This window comes from Calonectris borealis, chromosome 6, assembly GCF_964195595.1.
Source record: "Calonectris borealis chromosome 6, bCalBor7.hap1.2, whole genome shotgun sequence".
Lineage (NCBI taxonomy): Eukaryota > Metazoa > Chordata > Aves > Procellariiformes > Procellariidae > Calonectris > Calonectris borealis.
In genome coordinates, this window is record NC_134317.1 from 31,177,688 (window position 1) to 31,191,444 (window position 13,757).

Below are 13,757 nucleotides of genomic sequence, written 5' to 3' on the forward strand. Positions count from 1 at the left end.
TCTTTTCCAACCTGTATGATTCTATGATTCTATGATTCTATGATTCCTTAATGATATTCAGTAATCGACACCTGGGCCACAGATGCATTTTTACTTTAGGCAGATGAGAGTTGTACTTAACAAGAATAGACGTATTCTTAAGAGAAATAGATTGTGACAAAGAGCTGTTATTTTCTTTTTGTGACCAGTTCAGTCAGTGTAAGTAGTATCAGTGAAGGAGGACTTACCAACTCTGATTCATCTTTTGTACAGCCATCATTTATATAGCACTGAAAATCTGCGGCTATGATTCTACCATCATTCATAAATCCAACCTGTAATATAGCAACCAATGCAGTAATAGTCTTTTCTCTCATGTATTTCAAACTTCTCTTTATAAATAAGCTAACCAGTTAACAAATACTGCCTGAGATTCAGACTACAGAACACAATGGGATTTTTTCCGCTGAATTGGAAAAATTACCTGCATGGATTTCTGTCTATAGGATGGTATCAGTTTGGATCTGAATATGCAAACCAAGAGCAAAATACATATAAAACCCACAAATCATCAGAATACCTCAGCTGCCCACAAAGCTATTCTCCCATGTAGACATTGACTCACACAGAAGCTGAAAAGCTTGTTCACCACTGTTTTCTGAACAGAGACCAGAAAGAGGATGACAAGATCACTAAAGAAAATATTAACCATGATTATGCTTATTCTACTTTCTGAAGTATTCCTTTTGTAATCACGTTTCATCCTGATGATTTCATCACCTAGACAACATAACAACATGAACCAATGGTGCATATATTTTGCAGATTACATGTTCAGAAATATCCAGCAAATTTGATTTAATTCTAGTTCTGGTTCCTTCCTCTTCAACTTTTTTAAAAAAAGGTAATATATGGTTTTATATTTTTAATAGTTTATATAATAATATTTAAAAGGGAAGAATCACAGAAAACTCTAAAATAACTGGAGACCAACTTGTTGGTGTAATGATGTAAACTGATGCAGCTCCGTCAGGATTAAGGATAAGAAAATAATAGATAACGAATATTATTGCTGGCTAGATTCTGCATAGCTGCATGGATAGGATAAGAGATAGGACTGATGGGGAGAGTGGTTTTTGGTGGTGGTTAAGCAATTCATGCAGTTTTTGCAGTTACTACATTTAAGTAAGGGAAAGGGTTGGATTTAGGATTTGAGAGATCAAGATCAACATTCCCTCTCCTGCAAAATTGTAACCATTATCCAAACTTTAGGAAAAAAATTAGAAGTTGTGACTACATCAAAACAAAACATGAATCATAAGCCTACGGGGGCTTATTGAAAATTCAATGAGAAGGATAATTCCTCCCTGCTTTTTTCTCCAAAAGCATAACCTTAGTCATAATTCATAATCTTCATCCTAGCTTCAAGATAGCTAATTAATGAATAATGGCACCAGAATTAATATGATTAATTAATTGTTTCTTCTGCTCTAAATCCATACCTAAATATTTAGCTTCATGTATGATTGGACAGCAGGAAAATAAACTCTCCATTGTTTCTTTCCTCCAAGCCTAGTCCTACTTCTAACACCCATCATAAGACACTCAGATAACCAACAGCTTTTGCCACTCTCAGTGGCTTTAGGGCTCATAGAAAATTCATCGAGAAAACAAAATCTTGACATCTATTTTTACCTTCCCTAGCAGTAGCTATAATCTCAGAGATCCCTGGTTAAGAGGGATTTCCACTGAAATGAACCATGAGCCATATGCCCCCATCGTGGTTTAACTCCAGCCAGCAACTAAGCCCCACACAGCCACTCGCTCACTGCCCCCCAGTGGGACAGGGGAGAGAATCAGAAGAGAAAAAGAGAGAAAGCTCGTGGGTTGAGGTAAAGACAGTTTAATAAGTAAAGCAAAAGCCGCGCACGCAAGCCAAGCAAACCAAGGAATTCATTCACTAATTCCCACCGGCAGGCAGGTGTTCAGCCATCTCCAGGAAAGCAGGGCTCCATCACGCGTAACGGTTACTTGGGAAGACAAACACCATCACTCCGAATGTCCGCCCCCTTCCTTCTTTTTCCCCCAGGTTTATATGCTGAGCATGACGTCATATGGTATGGAATATCCCTTTGGTCAGCTGGGGTCAGCTGTCCCGACTGTGTCCCCTCCTGTGGAGGAATCAATGTCTGAGAGTACAAGCAGTATCATAGCGTTGGTAAACAAGAAGCCGTGGGAAGATGGGAAGTGAAAGAAGCTGTGGGAAAAAGGGAGGTAAGACGTGGCAGTTCGCGGTTCTGAGGGCGTGACAAAAGATAAGGAAATTAGCAGAAGAGTGTCGATCACGAGTTAGAGATGACCTTTGCTTAGGGGATGTACTAGGGGATTCTTTGAAGTGCATACGTGGCATAATGTGAGGTATAGAAGGCGCTTGTGCTGTATAACAAAGGTCTTCATCTTCATTCCCTCTCAGACGGAGTCCGTGCCCTTAATCGCCACACCCTCCCAACTTCTTGCGCACCCCCAGTCTCCTCACTGGTGGGGTGGGGTGAGAAGCAGACAAGGCCTTGACTGTGTGTCAGCACTGCTCAGCAGTAACGAAAACATCCCTGTGTTATCAACACTGTTTTCAGCACAAATCCAAAACATAGCCCCATCCTAGCTGCTATGAAGAAAATCAACTCTATCCCAGCCAAAACCAGCACAGCCCCTTTCAATACCACCCAACAAAGCTTGGGGCCTATACAGTATTTTATAAGAAGTAACGCTCCTCATCAGGTCCTTTGAGAATCACAACCCTCACAATTATAAAAATAGCCTTAATAACTCTTGAGTAAAAATTGTTTGCTCCAAAATTATACATAAAGCATATGTCCCTTTCAATATAAATACTTCTTGTAGCTCAGGGGCTCATGAAAGACTGTAAAAAAAATCAAACTCTACACTTCCCTACCCCCCAATATCCTAACCCTAACTTTTACAATACTCTGGTAAACAGTATCTGCACCAAAACTAAACATAAAGCATGTCACCCTTCCAATACCTTCTCTCCTCCAAGCTCAGATGCTAACGTAACTTAGGAAATCAAGCTCCAGAATGTTTCCTCTCAAAAACAGTAACAGTAATCTTGGCATAGCTTCTAGAATCCTCAGGTAACCAGTATGTGTGTAAAATTTAAAAAAAATGCTAGAACTTCCACCAGAAAATCTTATTGCTATTGTCTATACATGACTCGGCAAACTCATCTTTGCTTATTTTCTTTAACATACCTCTCACCCTAAGCTTGGCCTAAGCAATTCTTGATAAGTGATATCTGAATCAATTCTTTTCACCCTTCCCAGGTGCCTATGGAATAACTCAGGGGGAAAACAAACATCTCAGCCCTTGTTTTCTTCACTTTGTTCCTAACTTTAACCCTAACACTACCATCAGTGATATCCAGGTAATAAGAAGCTGCATGAAAACTAAATATAAGACTTTTCCTTTTCTAAAAGCAAGGCTTATCAGAATTTTGAAGTTCATAGATGATTCAGGAAAAATCACCTTCCATTCCTTCTTTTCCTTATCTCTATCTATATCTGCAACCTAAATCCTAATATTAATAATGCCACTGTTATCAATATCTGCCAATAACCTATTAATAAATAGAAATTAAACTATTCATTGCTTAAAACATCACCATCACCTCAGACTGAGGACGAAACTGGTTATATTAGGCCTATCTTCAAATGTGTCAGGTAACAGCTATATGAAATATCCCAGCCTGGAAGTTTTGAGTGATTGTTATACACATATGCAGTATATGCAATTACTCAGACCTGTGACCCCTGCAGGACTGAGAAATAGACCAAAATTATTCTTCCATTTTTTCTGTAGCCAGAGTTCTTATACTATTGCTAGTAGGAAATATATATAGATGACCTATATATGCTATAGCAGCTCCTCATTCAGCTAGCAATGCTTGTTAATAAACCAACTCTTTAACCACTTTTCCCCAAACCACAACCCTGCCCCTAACAATGTATTTTGTCCTAGATTCAACCATTATCAGGTAATGGATACCCAGAAGAATATGAAATACATACGCTATTGACATCTGTCAGTCGCAATCCCATTCCTTGTTTTATGGTTAATACAAGATTTAACCAAAAATGAAATTTTCCTCTTTTCTTTTCCCAAACCAGTTCTAAACCTAGTCTAATCATAACCAGAATCTAATAGTATCTTTATAAAGCAATATTTTCAGCAAAATGAAAAATATATCCAGTCTGTCCCAGAAACGGTCGTCAGCCAAACTCTACAGCTCATGCAAGAGCCAATAGGAAAACCAACTCCTCAGCCCTTCTTTATCCAAAACATATTGAACCATAAACCCTCTCCCGGAGGGTTTTAGCATGCTTAAATCATACACCAACACCAAAGAGAAGGGTTTTACCCCTACTACCACCAGTTGCCAAGCTGACTTCAGTGTGGCATTGTTTGCCCAGTTATTTTTAGTGTAAGGATTTAGAAGTCAATAGGAAGAGTTTTGCTACCAGCTGAATCTTGCATTACCTTGCAGGCTGGCTTCGTATCTGAAGAGTGGCTCGTATTCAATTCTGATTTACATACTTGTCATCTGAGGATGGGGTAGAGCTGATATTATCAGTATTTTGGAGTAAGAAAAGGAATGGATAGCTCTGCCTTTTCTGGATATTGCATGGACTGTAGGAATAGGATGATAGCTGTTGTTTTGATTGATAGTATTTGTCGGGGTAATCTTAGGACTGGGGCAAGGTTGGTGCTGCGTTAGGATTTCAGAAGAGGAGGAGTTTGATTTCTTGCTGCATCTTGCTAGTTAATGAAATGATGCTGATTTGCCCCAGAAGAAACTATTACCCAGTAATTGAGTAAAATATCTTCTCTCACTCACTTTATATTTTCCAAAGAAAGGGTGCTGTCCACTAGTGATTAACATATCCATATTTCTTTCAAGGGCAAAATGGACTGGATGCCCGGTCCTAAAGTGAACATAAAAAAATTACACTTTTATTACAGCCAATTCATGCAGATTGCAAAGACATTACATGTACACTCCTAGCGGTGGCAATAAATCAGTCCATTCTATGTTTTAGGTTCTTATTAACCTACCACGCCTGAGTTTAGGCTGATTCAGCAGATTTAATTTTTTTTTTTTTTGGGCTACAGAAACAAAGTAGAGGAAATGAGCTTTTCAGTGGTTTCCCTTTAGCTTCTCAACAGGGAGATGCAAGTTCCATGAAGCATGCACAGGACATGGCAAGGAAGCCAGAGTAAGAGAGGGCTGTGACACAAAGGCCTGATGTGAGCACACCTATGTTTTAGGATAAAAACCACTTTCACTGAACATCTAGAGTGAAATTCAAGCCACCGTGCCTGGGAAAGGTCTGAATGGTTGGGATTTGTACAGATCAGCCCTGAGAGAAACTGCATGGGGCCTTTGTTTTGGCTCTCAGATAGTAAATGAATTCCATTGCCAAAAGCCCAGAGAATTTTCAAGCCTCTATCCAAGATTTACTGCCAAAGAGATAAGAAAGATGATGTCGTTAATATAACCCCCCAAGTAGGGTTCAGGACTGAAGTTCCTTTTTCATTCAGTCTTGTCATCTTTAATTTGTTTTAGTTAAATCAGTCATTTGATTTAGTTAAATCAACCTGCTTGTTGGCTGCCACTCCTGCAATTACAGTAAAGAGTGAAGGTTTAGTAATCTTTCCACCAAATGCTCCACCAACACGTTTCACATGGCACATAATTTTATTGGACTGGAGGTTTAAAGCTGAAGCCACTAAATCCTGCAAAAGTGAACATCAAGGATTTTACTGAGAATTGTTACCTACATAAGTACATTAAAAAATACCTATTTTCCATGGGTAACCATATATTAAAAGCTAACAGGTTTAAGAATCCTGGGCAGAAAACTAGAGTTGCTATAGAAACAACAACAAAAAGATTTCAAACAAGTAAAAATGCTAATAAAAGCACAATCTAGTCTGTAAAAAATAGTGGAAATGTAAAAATAGCTCCATAAACTAGTCTGATTACCTGATGCCAGGTATCATAATCTCTATATAGAACTGCAAGGTTCACGTGTGGCTGGAGATAAAGCATCCACTAAAATATCAAGCCGAATGGAACAGAGTGATTGTTTACAGCACACTAGACAGTGTAGCTAAAATACCGACAAGCCATTGCATTCTGAAAATATCTCCTCTGACAGTGCTTCCAGAGATGCAAGTAGAGGTTTAACTTGCCGGTCTGACAGGCAAAGCTTAAAAAATGCAAGCCAGTGCTGAACTGCAAAAGCTAATCCTAAACATGTGGAAATTAACATATATTCTTTGAAACTGTTGTTTTCTACAGGCCTACAATCCAGTTCGGACGTTAGCTAGGACTGGTAACCTTTTTTTCACATAATTTCCTATGATTCGTATGCTGTTATTACTTACATATTCATTTATCATTATTTACACATGATTATGACCCCATCATTATCAATGTAACTACTCATACGAGCGACTTGTCTGAATACTCTTTCTAAAGCTGAAGACACACATTGCTGCAAAAAAGTGATTGTCCAGGATTGTACTGAGGATTCTCACTGATTTTAGGAGGATTTGGCTAATATATCTAAAACAGAATTAGTCTTTTCTCAACAAGAAGATTACAGCCATATTATCTATCCAAGATACCCTTTGTTCGTCCCATAGTAATACTGCTCATTTGTGTCTGCGCTGCATTGGATAAGACAAATAGCACAAGACCTACTGTTACATTCAGCTTCATCGTTAGTAGTCAGGCTTCTTATTTTCATAAAAGGATTCAAATCAAGTAATCTGAATTGGGAACACCATTAGGGAGTTTCAAGAGGAGCACAGAAGACTGAAAGTAACTCCTGCCCCATGTAGCTCAGCTTTAAGGTTATTTAGGAACGTAAGAAACAGGTATCATTAATACTTTGTTTTACCTGTACATCTGTTGCATGCTGAGTTGACACATACCCGTCCATTTCTTTATCCTCCACTCTTGGAATAACAAGCACACTATTTGTTTCCAGGTAAAGATGTTCCTGTCCTCCCATGTGCAATTCACCTGTTACATATATAATTATAGCAAAATCTAAGCTGGGTTTCAAATGAACTGCAAGGAAATTTATATTTGCCTATATATGTATGTATATATGGCAGGGAAAGAGAGTTTTGTCACAGAAGAAAAACAGTTTCATTTATTTTTTATTTCTTGGTATCTCAGGTTTACACCTTCTGGGACCTGTGTTTATTGAGAAGAATTATTCAACCACTTAATCCTTGTATAGCTTTTTTTTTTTTCCCCAGGATAAGATTAGTATCAATTTAATATCTCATGCTTTTTCTTCTTTAGGAGGTTACATCTCTTCTGCTATAACAGGATTATAATGTCTTCTTCTGAATCATTCTGTGAGGGAAAATACAGCTTTCCTCTTCCTTTCTTGTCCTTTTGCCATTCATATGCCCTTCTCCTATTACACTTTTCCTACACGTTTCTACCCAACACTTTACTTTTGTACTGTTTCCCTTATAGAGAAGGAAATCTGTCAGCACAGCACAGCATAAAAGCTAAGTCTGTAAATTCTCTATGTAACCTTAACTTGGGTCTGACAATATTTCCCTAGCAGTTATTCCTGAAATTCATATTCATGCAGAAGTAGGAATCCGAACTGAAGCCACTAGAGGGTGACATGACATTTGATGGGGAACAGTTGGAAAAAGACCAAAGAAGAGCAGAAAAAAATCATCAGAAGTCATGAACCTACATGGAGAGACAGAATTGAGGGGGCTCAGCCCAAAAAAGTGAAGGAAGACATGAATCTTGAAATCCATGGAAGGCTGCTGCAAAGAGGAAGAGAATAGTCTGTGCTACGTGCTCACAGTAGAGAGAACAAGAAGCACAGCAGTACTTAAATTGCAGCAAATTGTTGACAATGAGGATAATCCTTCTAATGACAGGAATGATGAAGCTCTGGAAAAAATTGCCTGGGGAGACTGCAGAGTCTTCATGCTCGGAGGTCTCCAAGAACAACTTAGATAAATCTAATCATTCTTTCAAACATGATACAGATAGAATTGAATGTTGGAAAAAGGAAAAGAGGCTGATGGTCTGCTACGTTCCCTCTTGTGATCAAGCAGGTGTCAATTCATGTGTAGTTAGTATTCAATGAAGAGAACAACTCAGCTTCAGAAATTTGGGGAGTGGTAACAGTAGAAGGTAGGTGTGATAATGTATGTCATGAGAGGACAATCAGAAAAGCACACATGAGTTGTCTAAGCATTTATAAGGTGTTCACTAACAAATTTCAGAGCTGCATTCAAGTGTTAGAAACACAGAATAAGGGAAAGTATTAAAATTGGCCAAGCCAATGCTAAGAGAAGCATATCTTGATATCATATACCTTAATTTTAAGAAGTCTTTTTACACTGTCCTACAGACTACTCTCACAAGCAAGTTGACAATCCAGATAAACTAAGGAATACAGCTGGTTGAAAACTGCACTCAGAAAGCAGTTTACAGGATTGGCTGTCAAGCTGCAAAGGGGAACCATAGAAGAGTATCTTCTGAATCTAATGTTACCCCTTTAATAACTAATATTGCTTTAATAACTAATGAGTAAACTACAAATAATATCAAACTGGAAAGTGCTTGTAGCCCTTTAAAGGACACGTTCAGATTTGAAAGTGATTTTTCTATATTGGAGAAATGGCCTGAAATCAATGGCATGAAGTTCATGCCAGTATGAGTAAGTGCCAGTACTTCAGATGGCGCTATTGAAAAAGATCTAAGCAGGGAATACAGAGGAGCATAACTTGACTGTATATCCACAGTTGATAACACCACAACAATCCTAATCTCATTCTGTGATACTAATGTTATATAGAATTCCTGGGAAACTCCACTTGGCATTGGTGAAACCTAATCTGAAATATTACCATAGTGAAGCTGGATGTAGTGAAATTAGAGGTAACGGAGAAGTGAGCAGTGGCAATGATAAAGGTTAGCAGACATGACTTACGGGGAAAAGATGAGAGGACTCTGTTTAGAGGGTAAACCTTTAAAGTTTGCAGAAAGGGAGATTTAGATTAGGTATTAGAAAAAAAAGCATTCTACTTATAAGGACTGTTAAACTCTAGAACTAACTACAATAGGAGCTTGTGGAATATTCTTCATTGACACTTCTTAAACACGGGTCTGATACTCATGCACAGAATATACTCTGGGACTACTGGATCATGTTTACTATTTGAAGACAGTGAATTTGGTGACTGTAGGAGTGGTATTCCAAATCAGTTTACTCTGATCCTCTTGTTTCTGGAATTAGACAAGAAAGGTGGTGGTGATTAATTGGAATGTATTAGAAACTGTGAAACCTAAGCATGACATAAATGGTATAGAATAAGGGGTGGATACTGTCCTGGTTTCGGCTGGGATAGAGTTAAATTTCTTCCAAGTGCTGTGTTTTGGATTGGTATGAGAAGAATGTTGATAACACACTGATGTTTTCAGTTGTTGCTAAGTACCCTGCTAGTAAAGGACATTCAGCTTAAAAAAAACAATCAAACAAACAAACAAACAACAAGTATTGGGAGGGAGCACAGCCAGGACACCTAGCCCAGCTGGCCAACGGGGTATTCCGTACCATGTGATGTCATGCTCAGTATATGAATGGTAGGCGTGTTCCAGGAAGTAGCGATTGCTACTTGGTTATCAGTCAGTGCGGGTGGTGAGCAATTGCATTGTGTATCACTCATTTTGTATATTCTATCATTATCATTATTATTTTCCCTTTTCTGTTCTATTAAACTGTCTTTATCTCAGCCCACAAGTTTTTCTCACTCTTACCCTTCCGATTCTCTCCGCGTCCCACTGGGGGGGGCGGGGGAGAGTGAGCAAGCGGCTGCGTGGTGTTTGGCTGCCTGCCAGGTTAAACCACGACATAGCCTTAAGCCAAGCAGTCAACTTAAAATGGGACAAGTTAAGTTAGCTAACACCCATAAACAAAGTCTTCTTTAGCTGTAATGTTTGTTCTAGGATTAGGGGACTTCATTTTAGTTAGCTGAGTTCTCAGACAAGGAAATGGTAGAGTTTAGTGAACATGAGCTAGCAGGTGTTAGCTAAGCTTCATTTAAATGTGCCAATTTCATCTCCATTCCCAGTGAAGGGGAAAAAATTAACAACAGAGTACGTTTTTTTTGAGAAGAGAATAGAAATTTAAATTCAGCCACCAGTGGAAATAGATTCTGAACTAGCATAATTTCCCTCTCTTGCCTGATGAACTGCATGTATGAACTACCTTCTATGATTTCACAAGCAGACGAATCCTTTCTCAATATCTTCTTTTTCTATTTTCCTTTCCTCAGTAATGGATGAATTATGTTCTATTGCATCCTGCAGCAAAAAAAAAAAAACAAACAACATGTTAATTGTAATTCAGAAAGTCAGATGATTTTTATATAGTACAATCTTTCATCATCCATATGATGCTTTTTCAGATGGACAGATGGTTGTAGCTAAGTATTAGAATGAACAGGATAGTCGTTCTCCTTCCACCGTCAAAGAGAGTTTCTACTAAATGTCTGTTAATGGCATTCAGAGCTGTTGAAAATATTTCAGAATCAGATTGCTTGCTACTGAAAACCTGCCAGACTTGAAAATTTTCAGAACATGGATGCAGGATGTGTGATTCCAGAATTTCTGCAAACATAAGCTCTCAAATTTAATTCTATACTGACCTACTCCTGCTGGGAGTTTGGCTCCTGGAGGCATGGAATTGCTCACTTAAAACTTTCTGAATATTCTTTAGCAATTTTGTCCTAGATCTACAAAGACCAGTCTCCAACTACTGGATGAATAGGTACCTAATAAGATTTTTTTTGTGTTTCTAAAAATAAAACTTTGGAGGCCATTTATAAACTTTTAACACTTCATCTTCAGAACCAATAAAGTCATATCTCATGCCAAAAAAAAAAAAAAAAGAAAAATCCAAAGCCTGGGAGACCTTTGCACAAGGAGGTAAATAGGGAGTGAGGTGACTTAAGAGCTCTATCAGACAAGGAAGAGGAGACAGATTGTTACCTTGATGGTCAGAATTGGCTCCAGATCTTCGTACACTATCTTCACCTTTTCAGACCCACACTTTTCCTGAGTCAGTGACTGCAACCACAGCACAGATTATCTGACCAACACAAATCACCTGCAACACATGAATGTATTACCCAAGGAAAAAACACAGGAATGGTTAAGTTCCTGTTCAGAGATTGCTTTGTGGAAATAGATTCTGCTCAAATGCCACTTTTATATTCTGTTTCTCTAAGAATACTATCCCAGTGCAGACTTATCTTCATTAGATGAGAAGTCTATTAGCATCTTTCATCTGCTGCAACATTTCCGGCATTAGAAATGCTGCTGACATCAGTAGTCATGAACATTTCCCCTGTGTCCAACCTGAGGTGGCCAGATACTGTGCCAAGTGAAATCCCATCTGGCACAGACTGCTTTCCTTGTCTGTACTTAGAAAGGAAGGAAACTCAGACAAGAAGGAATAGAGAGGTAAGAGCAACACATTAGGAATTATTCCTGCCCCGTTGCAAATACCACACGACAGAGTCACTTGTGACAGATACAGCCTGAGGCCTGGGACATTCTGTACGGTCACGCTGGCTGGAGGGATCCTATAAGTTTCTTAGCTCTGTTGATGCTCAACAAAATGAATCAGTGTTGTCTCCCATTGCCATATTCTAGTGTATAATCTGGCAATTAATTTCATATTGGTTCCAACTGGGCGATTCTTATTTTATTTGTCTCATGTTTGAAAATCTCAAATGCCATGGCTATTTCATCCTTTCTCAGAATCCATGACAATCACTCATTTATCAGCCCTTAAGGAATCGTGGCAGATTCATTTAAATCCCAAGTTATTTAAGGGAGCTTTTCCTTTCTCTCTCACTGGGGAATGGTAATTCTGTTCAGCCCAGCCTGCCTGGCACTGCATTAATAGCTCTTGCACTTATTTTCATTTCATTGCAGTAAGATGATACTTGCAACCTCACTTTCCTTCTTTGTAAATAACTGAAACAAAAGGTCCAAACACTCCTCCAGAAGCAAGAAAGACCTTATCTCCTCATATGCTTGCTCATCCTTGCCATTTTCCCCTGGAACATCTCTTGCTGTCACTACATCAACCACTCCTGGCACCTGAAGGGCTTCTGATGCGTCAATTGATCTGGAAAGTAGAGCATGCACATAAATAAGTACAGTACATGGTACAAATATTTCTAGTACAAGTAATTCAGTGAACTTCAGGACAGAAACATAATCCACTTGGTATTCTCACCACAGATCTCTACATAGAGAAGAAAGTGGAAAAGTGTTGATGAGCATATTGAGGAAAAAAAAAGGGAAGGCATGAGCATCTGTGTGTGCATGGCATAGAACAGCTCTTTAAATTCTAGTTCCAGTACATGCAAAATCTAAGAATGTATTTTCTTTCTACATTTTTTGTACTAAAAGTGGTGAATGCATTAGTATGGACTCTTCTGTCCATATATGACACTATTTAAAGCACACAGTAAAGAAATTCTTACCTCATTTGTAATGCATACCTCATAACATGGCCAAATCAGACAATAAGAGTAGAAAATACTTGTCTACATGCATATAGTTTTTTCTTACTCACACAGTCTTTGCATGGGCTTTAATACTGGTGACCACAGCCAGTGAAAGTTCTCCATCCACTGGACGAATGTCATCAATGTAAACTGCTTCACCAGTGACATGCATACCAGTGACATACCAGGCTGGTGCATGATGGGATGGCCCACAGGATCTTGTGGAGACTGTCCTGGGTCAACATCCTGCAGAATAGGAACATGTTATCCTCAAGCCAGAACAGTAATTATAGAAAGCTTTACTTAAAAACACTTTCTGAGATATTTTGTGATCATAAAATCCATGTGGAAACTATCTAGATTTTACGACGATATTTGTGGAACACATTATAAGTGGCTAATTCCATTTTTAGAATTTGTGCTATATTGGCACCAAGGTGCCCTGACAGAGGTCTGAGAAATATACTACATTAGATACCATTCACATCTCTAGTAAGTGGCAGTCTTCTCCAGAGAAATTGCACTAAACAAATAGGAAAAAATAAAAATCAAGAAAGAGAGAGGTAAAAGGGACAACATGACACAGTGGAACCATAGCAGACAAATGAGAGCTAAAGTCTTCTGGATCTTATAGCTAGCCTGTCTGCTGGGTCCATACTGCTTCTGATAGTGTCCTTGTGCAAGCCACACTTTTACAGATTCAACATCACCACTGCTTCAAACAATCATATTTCACATTGTTTACTTCAGAGAAAACATATCTGAAATCAGGAATATATTCAGGGGTCACTCTTAATTCCTTCTTGCCCATCTTCCTAAAGAGATAGGTAAATTAATATTCTGGTCAGTGTTGACTAGACTAAAAAATGGTTTCATTCAGGTTTTTGCTAATTAAATTCCCATCAACAATCCTCTCTATTACTTCAAAGGCAGCCTGGAATTGAAAGCATTTCAAACATACTTAATGAAAATACAGCTTTGGTGCTCTCTGTTGTTGAATTGCTGATAATTCACATTAACTTGAAACAGACTGTTATCAGGGACAGTGAAAATCTTCCAATATTTATGTTTTGGTTGGGCTTTTTCCAAGTAAAGAGTTCTCTGTAAAACATATCTTCTCAGTC

The 13,757-nt window shown here is 38.4% G+C and overlaps 1 pseudogene; it reads right to left on the reverse strand.

Moving 5' to 3' along the window:
* The window catches only part of LOC142083852 (aldehyde oxidase 2-like), a 51,136-nt pseudogene that overhangs the window by 20,269 nt on the left and 17,110 nt on the right, over window positions 1-13,757 (reverse strand).